This window comes from Ammospiza caudacuta, chromosome 6 (genome assembly GCF_027887145.1).
Source record: "Ammospiza caudacuta isolate bAmmCau1 chromosome 6, bAmmCau1.pri, whole genome shotgun sequence".
NCBI lineage: Eukaryota > Metazoa > Chordata > Aves > Passeriformes > Passerellidae > Ammospiza > Ammospiza caudacuta.
Window position 1 is genome coordinate 2,385,421 of NC_080598.1, and position 17,735 is coordinate 2,403,155.

Here is a 17,735-nt window from a genome sequence, read left to right on the forward strand (position 1 = left end):
CCCCTTGGTGGGGAAGGATCCTATAAAGGGACTTGTGAGCACAAGGGAGGGCAGCAGCTGGGATGTACTCGTGTGGTGAGGGAGGAGGCTGATGGCCAGGTCACTACCTTTGAATGCTTCTTGTGGCTGGAAGAAAATCCTGAGTGCTGGAGAAATTTCCCCGCCCAGGTCTCAACCTAAAAGATCTCATTAAGTTGTCAGGAAAAAATCATGGAATCATTAAAGTGGGAAAAGACCTGCAAGTTCAAGTCCAACCTATGATCAAATACCACCATGCCCACTAAATCATACTGGGAGGTGTCGTCTCCACTCATTTTCTGTGTGCTTCCTGGGACTGGCTCCACCAGGAGCCAGTGCCTAATCCCCCTTTCATGGAGAAATCTTTCCAACTATGCAAGCACCACCTCCCCTGTCCCATTGCTGGTTTCCTGAGAGAGGAGCAGAATCAGCACCACCTCCTTTCAACAATAAAGTCTCCTCTGAGCCTTCTTTTCTTCAGACTGTGAGGCATAAGCCACTTGGAATATTTAAAAAATCTACTTTTTTTTTGGTGAAGAAAGCTGTTTATAAGAACCTGAAATATGTCTTGTGTAATATTTGAACTAGCATGGGAATAGGCAGTGAGTGTAAAGTCACAGAATAGGTCATCTTAAAGGGTAGAGTTAAGATTGTATTTATAACCTTCACATTAACACAGCCTGAGTTCCTTCAATAAGATTGTGTCCTCCAGATTCCATCTCTAGTAATTGGTATCCAGAAGGAAAAAAAATTATTAATTTTTATTAGTATTTCATTAAAGAAAAATTTCTTTCCTCAGCATGTGATATTTTATCATAAAGGAAATGACAGTAAATATCATAACAGAAATCAGGGGTATAATTATGGTTTTTTCTCATTGTACTTATTGCTCTATGTTTAGTGGTACCTGCAGAACTTGCTGCTTTATGTTTAACCTGCAGAACTTTAAACACATGAACAGATGCTATTCTAATGTGACTTTTTCATGTGTTCTTGATCCATGATTGGATGACAGAAGATCTCACGTTAATAGAGGGGACAAGTTGCCTTGTTGCACATCTTAAGATGGAAAGAATTAAACAAACTTAAATAACAAATGTTCCAAATGTTATTGCTAATTTGAACTGATGCCAGGAATTTTTTTTCGGTGTTGCATATGTATTTGTTCTTAGTTTTGCTGAAATTTTGACTGTGAATAACAAGGCGCTGAAATAAGTAAGCTGACCAGAAAATGACTTACAGTTAAATAGCCCTGTGTGTGGAGTGTTCAAAGATGACAGCATTATACAAAAAGGTATAATTGCAGTTCTGGGATTTGACTGTCCTTAAGAAATATTGTTGCCCTGAAGGGTGAATTTATTTCTAAAATGAACATTGATTTTGGTTTTTAATGGATGACAAAAAAAGAAGTACCTCTGCTTTGCAGGGTGAGGAGAATTTGCACAATTCAGAAACACTTCATCTGTAATGTTGTAGTGAAATGTGAGATTGTCCAAAGGTGACTGGCTAACAACTTTTGACCCACTGACCCTGCAGTTTGCCCAGGATCTCCATGCACATATTGATCCTTTCAAGTGCTGAATTTTCTGTACAGCAGTGAGTTGCTGCTTCTAGAGGAAAGTGAAGTAATTGCAGCAAATGGGCTGGGACAGACTTGTCTGCTGGCTGGTTAACTCCATCACAGAAATCTGGCAAGCACAGTTTATACTTCCCATGTGCAGTGCTGCCAATCCTCACAACAGATCTTGTGCTGTGGGTCTTTTTATCTTGTAGTGCTTTTTAACTTTTTCTGTTCAGGCAACTTGGTATCTCAAAAATTCAGCTGCAGAAATCTGGAAATAACGTTAGTGGTTTTGTTTTCACTGAAGAAATTAATATAATTTGGGTCTAAAATTAGAATATAATTAAGTGTAACCTTACATTTGCAAAATATGAAAACTAGAAGAAAACCCCCAACGTCAGTGTTCATTATGTTCAGGAAATGTTCATAAAAGTAAAGAAAAGGTTCATAAAAGTAAAGATTTTTTAAACTGTCCATGATTTTAGGACCTGGATTGGCAATTTTGCACATAATTCTGGCAGGGTATATCCAAATGTGGTATTGCATTCTGACAATTCATTCCAGTTGTAAAAAGAGCTGCTGGATTTCCTGGAGTTCTCCTGAAACTGAAGCTGTTAAACTAATTTTACTACTAAACTAATTCCAAATCTCAATCACAGCTAAAAAGGAAAAAGTTAATTTGCCCTCTATAAAATCTTCTGCTAGGGGTGATTAGCAAATAGAGATCAGTTTTAGGATTTTCTGTTTGGAAACACCAAACTTGTGCTGCATGTGCATCTTGCACCTTAGAGAAGGAACAAGATTATTAATAAAGGAAAAAATAGGGATTATTAATAAAGGGAAAAACCAAGCAAACCCAACACCCAAATTTCACTGGCTTTCACAGTGAAGGTTTTAAAGGAAGAATAGCAATGGCTTGAAAGACAGATGTTCCAGCAAAGGCAATATACTTTTACACTGCTGTCAAGCTGTTGAACCACAGAAGGCAGGTTTAACTAAAAAGAAAATCTACAGAGGCCTCTTCTGCTGAGTTGTATTACACTGTGGAAACAGACTGAGCTTTAATTTTAGTCTGCAGACATGGGCAACCTGAAACAGCATCATTGTCAGTGCCGAGCAACGTGCTTTGTTGCTGTGCCTCTGCCCCTTTGTGTAGCAGAGGTTTTACATGAGAGACTAATGTTTCATTGTATTAAATATTCACCAACAATCTATTGGCCATATGTCATGGAGCTTGCAGGGTGACAGAGCCTGTATTCCTCACCTTTTCAGAGTGGTTTTGATAAATCCATGGTGTTCCACAGGTTCACAAAGAAATCCCTGGCGTTACCCAGCTTCACAGAGAGCTTTCAGGAGCCCAGGTGTTGTCTGTGCTGCCTTTGCTGCTGGCATCAGTATCACGTTTGTGTTTTGTTGGAATGGTTCTCAGGAAGGGGTTTTTCATGGCTTTTCTGTGGGGTACCATGGAAGGTGTCAGGATTTCTTTCTCAAGTACTGTTTACCTGACAGCATTGGCTTCAGATGTTTTCTCAGAGCAGAGACACTTTTCCATATGGAAACACTATTAGTCAAAAGCTATAATAATACTTTAAAGGCTGTCTTTTTTTTTTTTTCTTTTTGGTAGGATTATGTGCTAATCTGGTTAATCATGTGTTGTTGCAGAGTAATCAACTAAATTGATGGAAATGATGACAGGTTAAGTTTTTATGAGGCTTGTGCTTTGAGCACATGGGAGGAGGGGGGAGTGCCCAGTATATTTGTTAAAGCTTAGTATTTTTTTCTGTCTAAAAGAAGTTGACTTAAAGACCCTCAAACAATATGCTTTCTATTTCTTTCTCACACAGATTAATTTTTATATAAGATGGTAAAATTGTGATAACATTAATTTCATAGGACGTCAGTAATAGCTTCTAATTTCTGTAATTGCATAAAGTACATTTACTATATGAACATATAGGGTATGTTTGCATATCACAATGACAGAAACTGATTAGATCTCAAGGTAAAGGTGTGTGTTATCCTCATTACAGCTTCCAAAACATAATGCTGAGCAGCATTATGAGCAGCAAGGAAGGGGTTGTTGAGTGAAATGCAAGGGAAGGTCTTTGATTGCTAGGAGGAAAAGGGAAAACTTGAATGAAAGCTCACTTTCCATGCCGTACTTGTTCAAAATCAGGCTCTCAAAGTCATTTTGGCTCCAAGATCATGCACAGCCTTGCAGGATAAAGGTGCCTGGTGTCCCATTGGCAGCCTGTGCTGCAGGTGTGGCTGCATGGGAAGCCAGGCTGACAGGGGAGCTCTCCTTCCCATTCCTATTCCTAATTCTGCAGCACCTTGGGGAGAGCTGCTGGGGGGGCTCAGGGAGCCGGGGCACACCAAGGGGGCAGAAATTGGGCTGTGACTCACAGACACAACTGCCCAGCAGACACTTGGCCTCTTCTTGTGGTTAAACACAGGAAAACAAATCAACTCTATGCTCTTATTAATGCTGTGTGCAGGGCATGCTGCATACAAAGATACCTATGGAATGCAGTGAAATTAGTTAGATAATAATTTGGGGGGTAAGCAGCATTTATTTTTTATATATTTCTCTTTTTTTTTTTTTTTTTTTTTTTTTGTGGATACAAAGGAAGTATCTGGCAGGTAATGAGTTGTTCAGTAATGCAGCCATAGTGTCAAATACAGCTAGAGAAGAAAGCAGAGTGGCAGCAGGTTCCTTTTTTGGTTTTTTTTTTCTTTTTATTGTAAGCATCTATAGAGCTATAGAACATCTACAGAGCTTATGAACATTGAAGAAATATAAAAATTAATTAATTGCCACTGGGTGACTGAGACATGATTAACAAAATAAATAAAGGTATTGCTGTTACTGGGACCCTTGACCAACTCCACAAATTTGGTTTTGCTCTGTTGCATGCTAGGAGCACCTGAAAAATCATATTATAAAGAGTGTGACTGAATTTCTCCCTTGTTTGTTGTGCTAGATTGCAAGGAAGCATTCTTGTCAATTAGATTTCCCCTATGTTCTGGAGGGAAATGTTGTACCAGGACCAGTCTGTAAGATGATGTTCAAAATTAGGTCCTGAAAAATGGTGTCTTATGTGAATATTTTATTTTAAAAACTCCAAACCAGAAGGAAGGCTAAATGCAAGACTTACTGCTAAATGCAAGACTTACTGCTAAATGTAAGGCTAATTAATTGAAAGAATTGGATTGTGACAGGAGAATTGTCTGCATTTTGACTTCCCTGTTATTAGTAACTCCAAGTGAGTCATTACATAACAATTCTTCCTAGAAAGTGTTATTTACCATCATCGTAGACAGAGTGATAGTAAAATTCAGCAGGTGTATTCTGAAGTGTCATTTTGCAAAGCATGTTTTGATATGGTGTTCACAGACAAGGTAGGTAATGTGTAAGGAAAATGAGGAGCGTTTCAGACCACTCTGGGCAGTGAGTCAACCTCTATTACAGTTGAATATCACCACCCTGCACAAAATGTTGCTGTGGTTCCAGTTATAAAGCAGATTTGTGGCAGCCCTTTTGTGGAGGTGTTAATAGGGGATGATGTGCTTCACAAAGAGAGTGGATGAGTATTCCCACCTTAGCAATAGCATCTCTCTCCTCACCCTCTGAACAGTGCATGGTTCAGCTCAAGTATGAAAAGTGGATTTTCTTCATGTTCCTCATTAGGCAGATGAAGTCATATGCAGATAAGGCTGTCTTTAAATTGTTCTTTTACCATTTGTAGTCTGTTAACTATATTAAAAACATATAAGGGCTTATTAAAGACTGACACTTAGCTGGCCACTTCTAAACCATGAGGAACAAAGAGCAACATTTAAACTAAGCTGTCCATCTCTAATTAAGAAGTTATGATTACTATAAATAAATTAGAGATTCATAATATATCATAAATTACATCATTCCTATAACTCAACATCATTATCATAAATAGTAATATCATTATTATATCTCAGTTTCCTAATAATTTCCTAGCTGGAAAAAGTAATTGTGTCAGTTAAAATATTGAGTTTAGCTTGGGAGCTGTGGAATACACCTTATTTCTCCTTTTTTTTTTAAATTACAGTGTTATGCCGCATGAGGACCTGCTTTGTGAATGGATCTTGTGATGGAACTAGAGGCTGCAGTCTTCTCTGGTGCTGAGGTCAGATAAATGTTGCTATGCCCAGCTTAGTAAAACTGTCATGGAATGCTCTGAATGTGATTTCAGAAAAAAAAATAAATCCTCCTTAGGATTTCATGTCCAAACCTGTAAAAGAGGAGAAAAATGCAACAGCTGGAATGTGTTCCTTTTTCACATTATAGATGAAAGAAATCAGAGACAAAACCTGGTCACCTGTTGAAAAGGAACTTGAAAACCATCCTTTAAAGCAGTTTTAAAATGCACTTCTATGAAAAAGGGAAAACTCTTGAAGAAGTTAACTTTTTTGCTAACTTTATTTTCTGAATGAAGACCATTTTAAAACCAGCAATAAACCAAAACAAAACATAATTTCTACCTACCAACTTCCTGCAGTAGCTTCCTACCATGACTTAAATACCATTTTTTCTGCAACCTGAGGACACATTCATAAATTCTGTTTGCTTGCCAAGCATCTCTTCTATAGGGCCAAAGTCCTTTTTTAGTGTTCCAAGCTGTTCATAAATCCCCAGAGGTTTTTGTTTCTGAGTCTCCAGATCCAGCTGATGGATTCTGTCATGGGGAATGGGAAACATCCTCAGCTGCTGGTTTCTGCCAGGGCACTGGGGTGGGCATGATGCCTTGAGCAGGCTGCCCTAGAGAGAGGCTGGACAGAGCTACAGAATACAGCAGGGATTGATTCAAAGCATCTCCTCCATGGATCCACCTTGGGCAGCACCAGAGCCCAGCCAGGGCTGCACCCAAGATGACCCAAAATGGCCCCAAAATGCACGAGCGCTGCCGGGCTCTCTCCCTGGGATCAGTTCTGCTCCATTTGCACCTTGCAGTTCATTGTCCCATTGCAGCTTTAGCCCAGGCACTCCCAGCCTGCTTGTTTTTCTCTCTGCAGCCCACGGGGTTTGTGCTCTGGGGCTGAGATTGGGATCATTTGTCCTTGGTGCCCAGCTGGAGCAGGAATTGTTTTGTCTCCCTGCTCTGTGCACAGAGCTCACCATCCCGGAATGTGAAGCCCAGACCCACACACTGAAGCAGCACAGAATGTGAAAATAGAAAAGCTGAAACCTGAGGCATCAGGCAGAGCCCCAGGTGTTGGGTGTTAGCAATGGCCCTGGGAAAGATCAAAGATATCAGCAGTGCAGGAGGGGGCTCAGCAGGGGACTGAGACCCGTCTGCAGCAGCTCTGGGAAGGGGAGGAGGAAGAAGAAATTCAAGATTAAAGCAGGATCCTTGTGAAGCATCTGGAGCAAGACAATGAAGGTACTGCTTTGTTACAGACAGAGGGGGATGTGCTTGCTCTGAGACAGTTGAAAGTGAGGCAGTATTTATTTTAAGAGATTTGAATATAAATAAACTGCTTCAAGAATTCAAAAGGTACCTGAAGGTCTATGTGAAGCCAGGAAGGAATGGCCTGGCTTGGTGCTTAGAGTGCTCATCTGCTGGGAAACCAGGTATTAGAACAATCTGTCTTTCCCTGGTTCATTCATCCCTTGTGCCCAGAGCAGTCAATGGAGGACAGAAAATCTCATGCATGCCAGGTGCACAATTCAGTGATCATCCTCCCACAAAGGCAGCTCAGCCCTCTTTTTGTTGCCAAGGCTGGGGGAATAGAATGTACAATGAAGCAAAACAGTGAATTGTATGTTTCTATCTCTCCCAGCCCGTAAGGGTGTAGTACAACATTTCTGTGTCCAGGAGAGTGAGCAGCATTTTCCAAACCTGTAAAAGCTGCTCCCAATCAATTCCTAAGTGTTGGAGTGATTCAGCCTTCACCTTCTCTGCCAGTGCTTGAGGCATCAGCAGCCATGGAGGCTTTGAGCTCCTGCCAAGGGCACTTAGGATTCAGGAGAAAAGAGCAAGGAAAAATGGCTTCGTGGCTGTGGCATATTAAAAAGACCTTGAGAATTTCATATGGAAAAGATTAAGTTGTTTGCAGTGTACAGAAAAAAAAACCCCAAAACTGACTTAAGTGAGCTACTAGAAATGGCAGCTGTTTAAACCTGTCGTGTGCTCCAGCCTCACATTGTCTGAGGAGCTGTGTTTGCAAGGAAGTACAATAGCTCAGCAATGCAAACAATTAATGTTTGGAGCCCTTTTGGCTTTCTAATGTGAAGGAAAAACACAGCTGAGTAAGAGTGCTTGTAGCATTTGTTCTGTGCCCTGCTTTCTAAACTCTGCTTTTTCTAAAGAACGTGTGCCAGAGCTCTGACGTGCAACACGTTGGCTTCAAATGATGAACAAAAGATGGACTTCCAGAAAAAGGGAAAATGTTGCGTCTCCCTTCTGTCTGTGGCAGGACCCGAGGGCTTGGCCTGTGTCAGGTGGAATATTAGAGGACATGTTCACCCCGGGGGTGCCTGGGCACTGGCACAGGCTCCCCAGGGACGTGGGGACAGCTCCAAGCCTGGCACCAGGTGCCCTGTGCAGGGCCAGGAGCTGGGCTCAGTAATGCTCGTGGGTCCCTTCCAACTCAGAATGGCCTGTGATTCTCTGCTTAATAGGGCTCTGTTTGCTTCAGCTCCCAAAAATAGCAAGCGACTTCAAACCAGTGATCATTATTTCTGCCCTTTCCAGAATTCTGTAAAAATAGTTTTCACAACATGCAACAGGAAAGCCTTGCCATGCTCTCCCTGGTGATTTAGAATGCAAATTTACAAACGATTTGCCTTTATCTTGAGAGAATTTTGAGTTAAGCCTTGAGCTAGAGGGTGAATCAGCATTTGTTCCCTCTCCAAACAGTGGATGTTTTGCATTATTTGATATATTTTGAAATAGTATCTGCATATATGTAAGAAAAAAGTTCATTTAAATAGCCTTTTGCTCTAAAGCTAGACTTTTTTTTTACTTTATTTTTTCTGTGATCTAAAAGACAGATAAATCTTCAAAGCAAAGAAGTGTATTGGAGTTTACCTCTAAATTCTATTATTAGATTTTATGATAGTGTGTTAATGTGAAGCTTTCAGTTCAAATATCAGAGAAGCTGAAATGAGTGAAATCTAGACCTATTCTGAGGTGCTTTTAAAAGGTTGTTGAGAGAAATGCAAGTGGTAAGTAATGTGTAATTTTCCTCTTTACAGATACGGGAACTGTCATTATTCATTTTAAAAAAGGAATAAAAAACCCAACCCAAAACTATAAGCCAGAAAGCCATCCAGGGCAAAATTATTTTCCTGAAAAAATGTCCTGCTGTGATAATTGTAACCTCCCGAGAATGGGTCTTTATAAAGGAATTGTTGACAGATCTTTTGCAGTTGGCTACTTCAGTTCTTCATTTTGTTCTATTCCTAGACATGAAAAGTATCTGTTTCAAGAACTTAATTCACAGATTGTCTGCCCTGACATGCTAAAGTCTGGCAAAATATGCTAACACAAAAGAACCTTTATTTGTAGAATCAGATAAAGAATGTTAATAATAGAGTGGCTTCAAATTCTTTATTAAAAGCAAATCTGAAGCTATAAATTCCTTTTTTACAAAACCATTTTTTTCCTGGTTTTGGTGCTTTCTTATGAAGAGGAAATTAATGTATGTTTTTAGAACTATGTCTGTGTACCTATACATGTTTGGAGAACTTCACAGAAAGTATTTTCACTTAAAAATGATAAATATTTTAATGGTAGTACTATTGTGAATAGTACTTTGAAGAAAATTGTATCTTGGCAGTGAGAATAACAGTTCTTATGCAGAGAATTTCTATTAATTAACTTTAATAGGAGGGCAGAAAAGCACGTTTTAATTTTGGATGTGGTTCTCCCTGTAGCTGCAGAAGATTTGAGCTGCCTGCAAGCCCCAGTGCTGATCTCCAGCACACGCGTGTTTTTCATGAGGCACCATTGATTTTTTTTGTGCCTGGTTGAAATCTCCAGTGGCAAACAGAAAGTGGGAAATCACTCGCTGCTGGTTTAGTGCAAAGGAACAACAGCAAAACGGGGATAAGTAACTGATTACACTTCTCGCTGAGAATAGGCTGCTTTTGGTGTGATTTTAGAAAACTAGGTTGTAGCACAGGGCATGGTGTACATTTACTCTAAGTAAAGCTGAGCTGCTGGAGAAGTGATTTTCTAGCAAAGCTGCAATTTAGTTTAGTAGTAGTTCACCACTAGAAAGGGAAAAAAACGTAGAAAAACCCCTGAGATTTCTTAAAAAGAGTATTTAAAATGAAACCTCTGCTGTAACAATCATTGCACTTCACCAGAGGGTAAGAAATTGTGCCTTGCAGTAGGAAGGGTTGGTTGAGGTTCTGCCTCACTGAGGTTTGAAGCAGGTTTCTGAGGCTGGTTTTTCTTCTTGGTTCTGCTGGGGGAGAATTCTGGAGATCCCTTCCCAATTTTGGCCTTCAGCCAGGCATGTTTCCAGACTGAAACAAAGATTTAGCAGCTCCCATTCTTCAAGTTGGCTCCATATTTTTTCTTCTTGGGATTTGTTTGCCATACAGTGGATTTTCTTAATCTGCACTTGGTGTTTATGGAACGAGACTTGTAAATATTTCCTGTAACTCTGTACATTGGAAATGGTCTCCAGATTGTTACTGAGGGACAACATGCCAATTAATTCTAGCGAGTTAATTCTGAATTTAGGTAAAATTGAGGGGGAAATGAGATACTGCTTGGGAGCAGGGGCTGGTGGGAGGTTTGTGGGCTCCTCAGGGTGGGGAGGAAAAGTCAGAGATTTCCACAGGGTGCTGTGGAGAGGGTTCTCCTTGTGTTGCTGCATGTAGGTGCTACAAAAGGACCGAAGATGGATAAGTCCAGACTGTCCTTTGCAAGAAAATAGTGTATTGTATGCTTGATCTGCAACTTTTGAAGTCATGCCAATCTTTAGGAAACAATACAATATTTAAGGTGCCAAAAACATCAAAACAAGGTTGGGCATGACTGTGGCTACTGAGTGAATTTTGTGTGTGACTCTATAGACTTGATATTTTTGTGTATATATATATATATATAGTGTGTGTATAAACATATATACATATAAAAAATATAGCTGGGAAATGTCTCCATTTTCAAACTTAGCTATTCCTTCTCCTAACATTTTGCTTTTTGTACAATTGATGCATCATCTTTCTTAAAGCTCAAAAGGCTAAGCCTGGTTGTAGGATATTGGTTGATACCTTTTCTTTTCTAAAATAAATATCTTCTTTTTATGTTGGAAGCTTAAAATTTCGAAGTGAAGGCTTCTGGTATGGATACATTCTTGCAAATCGGTGAAAAAGAAATTTAAAAATCATATTTCTTTAATTTTGAATTTAAAACAAAATGCTGAAACTGTATTTTTTTGAACCAACTTTATTCATCTCAGTTGCAGTCAATAACATTTAAGATTACATGAACCCCTAAACATAGGAATCTTTACATGAAATAATGTATATAGTAGCTGGTTGTGAACTCCATGACCAGAACTGTTATCACATAAGGTGCAAGAGGTAATTAGAATATACCAAGTGCTCTTTAAGGTCACCACAAACCTTGCAATACTTGGTATGTAACCCCTCATCCAGTAGAAATTTAATTGGTGTATTTTCTATTCGGGCTCCTTTTTATTGGGTGGAACTGGAACCTATAGTTTCATACCTGGCATTTAGTTAGGCATTTCTCTGACAGAAAATTAAATTCTTAATTAGATGTGAGGATATAAAAAGGACTTTTGTTGTCCAAAGCAGCCAGTGGGGAAGCTGAGGCAGTGTAGCTTCACTGCGTAAAGGCACAGTTTATCTTCTGGCCAGAGGTTACCAATACCTTGTCACTTAAAACATCTGAAAAACAGCAAGTTCAGCATTGCTTGTTTGTGGATTTTATATATGACTTGTGGCCACGGGTGGGTTCTGGATTGAAATATTAATTAAAACTTTAAATGGTGTTGAGTAACTGCTAACTGTGGAGAAGGGTGTTAATTGTGGCAGCAATGAAAATATAACAGCTAATGAAGAAAGAAGGATCTCATACACACCCAGCATAGGCTCCTCACCCTCCCGCAGCACTTGGAACTAGTCAGGTAGGAGGACAAGGATCAGGCAGGTAGTCCTGACCAAGAATCATTCTTTTTTATATAAATTCTTGGCCGTTAAATCAGTGGAGGTTCTGTACATCTTAATATTTCAATGTAGAAAAATGTCTTTTTTAAAGTATACTAGTTGGAATGAAATGAAACAAAATGAAATAGGCACTCTTCAATACCTAAATATAACACAAGCATGAGTATCTTCATCTGAGTAGCTCCTAATGACAATCAGGATAGTCTAAACACTGAATAAAATTGTATCATTACCTACACAATCATTAGGGAGCAAATACCACAGGCTATTGAAGCTCCTTTAGTCCATTTTGAAAAAAAAAATGCTTGCCAGTAGCTTTTAGAAAATTGTGAATTTCATTTACAATTGTAAGATTTTCCACTTTAAATATGCTTCAAAAAGTTCCATATCTTAAAATATTATTTCTCCTTGAGCACAGGGAGCTTTTGGAATAACTTTTTTTGCTCACTGTGTTATTTAGTTTACTGTAGTCGTGTTCTTCAATGTCTCAAGCCCTAGCACTTGAAGAGTTTTTGTCACCTTTTCACAGCAGTTCATACAATGATTGTGGTTAGTCAGCACAACACAAGGGGATGTGATCTGTGATGCTGAGTTCCTGGAAAAAAACATGACCAAGTTTTCAAAGAATTTCATTTCTAAAAGAGAAAACTTGTAGCATGTTAGCAATGAGTAAGCAGCAAGCCTGTAGCTGAAGAGCCAAGGTTAGGGACAGGATTTTTTATTTGCTGTATGTCAGTCACTGCTTTTCTTTGTGCTTCAGCTTCCTGGCGTGTCCCTAATTAAATTTATATAGAAAGAGCTGTAAATGGAGGGTTGTATTCTTAAGATCTTTGTTTGTAAAGGCAGAGCATTTTTTAAAGGCAGGGAATTTAACTATCCTAATCACTGGGAGATTGCATCATTTTAAAGAGCCTTCCCTTCCCTTGCATTGTGGTTTTAACGATGAATTTAGTGAGAGGTCTGTTCTTTGTAGTCTGGCAGTTGAAAAGTAAAATAGTTGATGTCCTGAAAGAGCTAAATCTGCAGTATGACTGAGCAGGAGGAAGGCAAGGAGTGTAGAAGAGCAGCAGAGGAGCTACAGGAGCTGAGCAGGTGTCATCAGTCAGATAAGCTGCTCTGTGGAGGGGGCACCAGGAGCTGCAGGCACCTCACCAGCACATTTCCTGCTCCAGGCAGTGCCACCATCCCCTGGCCTTTCCCAGGTGTCCTTGCAGAGGCAGCTCCAAGAGACTGTTGGCAGTGCCATATTAACAGTGCCTTAATAGAAACTTGCTTGTTTCAAAAGAGATCATAGGGAGATGGAATGTGTTCACCCATAAAGGGTGTTTGATGGGGTCTCTGGTGTCGAGATGACCCCAAGGTGTTAGAAAGTCTCTTTTTCCCAGCCCCATGACCAAAGAGGAAGTTGGGATTCCTTGGTTCTGCTTTTCAAGGTTGTTTATTTTCTATTAGCTGTTACATTCGTCTCTGACCCGCTGAGGTCTGCCCAGCAGGTTGGTTTGTGGCACAGTCCCTGCCCTCGGGGTGGTGTCAACGTTTTATACTAAGAGCTACGTGTACTTTATGTACAATAATTTTCCAATACCTATCACCTATGTTAGACAGTCTGTCTCTACTCTAAACCAATCCAAAAGTGCCACCACCACAGCAGAAGATGGAGGACAAGAAGGAGAAAGACAGGACATGCACAGATTCCTCCATCTTGCCTCCTGAACTCCCATTCTAAAACCCCAAAATTCTACTTTTCCACCCTGTGACAAATTCACTATCATTCTGTCCAAACTCTTGTGGCCTGTAACTCTTCACACAAGGCTGGTAATTGTTTCCATGGGCTAAAATCAAAGGCACAGGTGTTTGTGACTCTGTGCCAAGGTCTCTGAGCCCCCTGCCAGGGTCTCAAGTCCTCCAGGGCAGTCAGAGGAATGTCCTGGATTCCAACAGGTGTCCACCCCTAAGGACTCACAAATGTGTGCTTTCAAATTCACTTCTGCCTGCCACGTGCAGGTTTCCAGGACTGGCAGCGTGTTTCTAGCTTCTATATCAGAATTTCCTCAAGGTCTTTCATTTCTGAAAGCCATGGAAGGTCAGTGTCTAAAGCCTTTATGCTTTATGCTCTACAATCATTTTCATATATCCCACTGAAAGTGAAATATAATGAAATGGTGGTATCTCTTAGTGGCAGCAGGTTTGTAGCAGGTTTCTAGTAGTGGCAGCATGTTTGTAGCTTCTATATCAGAATTTGTTCAACATATTTCATTTCTGAAAGTGATGGAAGGTCAGTGTCTAAAGGCTCTATGCTTTTATGCTCTATAATGATTTTCACTAAAAATGAAATGTAATGAACATGAACTGGTGGGATTGGGGAGGGAAAACAAAAGTAAGACTTTAAGTACTTGAGCTACTCTAATGTAGCTAAAATCTATTAAAGACACACTCCTTCTGTGAGAAAACAAAAGCTGTTGCACTGTGTCAGATGTTAATTAGCTCTTAATTGTGAAAAATTGTTAAATTGGAAATCCTGGAAAAAATATAACAAAGCCTATCATTTTATTGATTATGACAATTTCATAGTTATCAAAATGGCACGGTGAATTTTGAATTGTGCACATTTTCAAGTGGAGCGTACCTGGTAAGAAATAATGATAGCATATCGCTTGAAACCTGCACAGTTATGGATAACTTGGAATTTTTATTCCTGTTGGGAAGAGATTATGAAGACTTGAGGTCTTTAACATGTTTATTTCTGTCTTCATACTGTGCTGTGATATTGTGCTTCTGTAGTACATTTGGGATGAGACACCACAGACCCACTGGGAGCTTTCCCAGTTTGATGTTGTTGGGACAGGCCATATCAACATGAATTTTACCTACAGATGGTAATATCTGGCTGTAGAATGGGAGGTTTCACTTACTCATCACACTCTGATTTACTCTTTCTCTCCCATTGCTAGTATTTTGGTTGTTGCACCAACTTTATCCATAGTAGAGAGTAACCAGAGACTGCAATTGCTATATTTTGCTGAGTGTAACTTACATCTCTTGCAACTTACATCTCTTACAACTCTTGAAGTTGTTACTTCAGTATATTTTCTATCACCACTCAAACAGAAATTCCAACTAAAACTAGCTTTCTTCAAATGAGCAAATTTTATATTAAAATACAAATTCTATAAGTATAACCCTTATGTGTGAAATACCTAAAGGAGGACTGTTGGCAGCACAAATCCAAAACATAGCTCTCTATCTGCTAGTATGAAAAAATTAGCTCTATCCCACCCCAAAGAAGCACACCAGGCCAAGACAGCATTGGACTCTGACAAATCAGCAATTTGTGCAGTTTAAAAGCTGTGGTCTGGCTTGTGAAATGTATAATGCTAATGGTGAGATCTATGGATGGATGTTATTGAAATTAAAACCTCAGGACAGCTGTGTGGTAAACAGGGTACTCTTTTAAAACAATGTTCTGACAAATCAAGGTTTTTTGAAAACTACATTTTCAATCTGAGGGCTTCATATTGGAGTTCAAAAATATGTGAAACCAGGTTTCAGAAGTTAATAACTCAGAGAGTTGAGAGTTTCTGGTGACCTTGTGACTTGATAGAGCCAAAATTTACTTGAAACTGAGCTGATGTTTACTCTAGCAGAAGTTTATATAGTAGGTGCTTAAAATGTTCTGACTTCTGAGTTTATTCCAGTTGAAAACAGAGAATTTCTTCATTTAGCCAGAAATTTCCACACACTGCTTTGCAGTTTCTCATTTAAATGTACTGTTGCCATGCAGGTGTATTTCTACACTGACATGTGGCAAGTGGCCTGGTTTACTTTTCTACCAAAAAAGTTCACTAAGAATAAAGTTGGCTTTTGGCAAGATAAAAAAAGAATTATCTTATAAAAGAAGGAGAAGAACACCAGGCCAGGATGCTAAAAATTTTGTTGCAGGGTTTAATCCTGCTTCTTTGAAGATCTGTGTGAGGGTGCATTCAATATTGGATGTTCTGGGCCCTTGTTCAGGGGTGTCTAGGTGCAGCAGGCAGGTGCTCCTCACTCCAAATTTTAGGGAGTGCCATTTGTTCAGAACCCTAACCTTGTGGGGAAAGTCCTCCTCCACAAACCTTTGTCTTTTTTGTCCTCTTCCACAAACTTTTTGCAATGGATTTCATGTGCACCTGCTGGAGCAAGCCCAGAGGAGGCCAGAAAGATACCCAGGGTGCTCAGACACCTCTCCTATGAAGGACCTTTCAGCCTGGAGAGGCCTCTGGGGCACCTTCCAGCACCTTCCATTAGCCAAAGGGGCTACAAGAGAGCTGGAGGGAGATCTTTTGACAGGGTGTGTAGTGACAGAATAAGAGGAAATGGCCTAAACTGAAAAGACAGTAAATTTAGATTGGGTATTAGGAAGAAATCCTTTACTGTGAGGGAACTCAGGTTCCTCAGAGAATCTGTGGATACCCAATCCCTGGAAGTGTTCAAAACCAGGCTTCATGGGACTCTGAGCAGCCTGCTCCAGTGGAAGGCATCCCTGCCCATGGCAGGGGGTTGAAATAAGATGGTCTTTAATGTTCCTTTCAACCTAAATCCTTCTTCAGGCAAGAATTGAGAATATCATCAGACAGTTTCAAATCTTTGCCAGTTGAAATATTTGTAATACTTTCCTTTCCTTGCAGATCTGTATTGCTTCTGTCTTCCATGGCTTTTGGAGATAGCAGAAGAATTACAGTAATTGTTTTTGCAAAGTTCACTTTGTTCTTTTCTTCAGCACAATCTACTGGTAGGGAATGTCAGGAAGTGGTATTTGTAAGCGTTTAATGGCAGTTAAAGGGTTAAAATACTGGGCCTTGAGCTTGTGTGTATTCTTATATTGAGAAATAGGGCTTGCACTGAGAGGTTGAAAGGACCCATTAAGATCCATATCTTCTGTTTGGTTTAAAAGAAAATGTTTGTATATCTTTTTAGCAAAGGGAATTGGAACTACAAGTGAGAAGGCTTACCTTTAAAAGGCACTTCTTCCCTGAAGTGCTCATAGAAGTACAGCTGCAGCCCCTCAGTGTGTATTCTGGGGCATGGGAGCAGTCCCTTGCTGACCCTGCACCAGCTCTTCCTGTCTGTGTTTTGGGGGTCTTCTTCCAGGGTCTTCCTCATCAGCCTGGTGACAAACTGGGCAATATTTGTGTTTGTGTCTGTGTGGCAGGGCTGCAGTTCAGGAACCATTTGCAATCACACATGTTACATCCTAGATATATTTATATATACTATATGCATATAATTCATCCCTATGATAAGGGGTCACTTTAGGGTCATGGAAAAGCTGATTGACAACCTTCCCTCATTTGAAAGAAGAGAGGGTTGAGTCAGATCTACACTCTTTTGTGAGCAGATAGACCCCAGCTAGGTCTCTAGACTAGACTAGGCCATCTAGGTGTCTAGACTAGACGAGGCTACCTAGTTCTCTAGATGAGGCCATCTGGGTCACTGGACTAGACTAGGCCATCTAGGTATGTAGACTAGACTAGGCCATTTAGATCACCAGACTACACTAGGCCATCTAGGTCTCCGGAGTAGACTAGACCGTCTAAGTCTCTGGACTAGACCAGGCCATCTAGGTCTCTGGACTAGACTAGGCCATCTAGATCATAGACTAGACCAGGCCATCTAGGTCTCTGGACTAGACCAGGCCATCTAGATCATAGACTAGACCAGGCCATCTAGGTCTCTGGACTAGGCCATCTAGATCATAGACTAGACCAGGCCATCTAGGTCTCTGGACTAGGCCATCTAGACCCCTAGACTAGATTAGGCCATCTAAGTCTCTAGACTAGACTCGGCCACTAGGTCTCAAGACTGGCAGTCCACAGTAAATTGTAGGCTGAAAGCCAGAAATTGTCTAAGTAAAAAGAATGTAGTGGCTAAGAAGAAGTTGGAAGTGTATCACTGACCTCATTCTGCCTTTGTTGTCCAGATACTTTTACC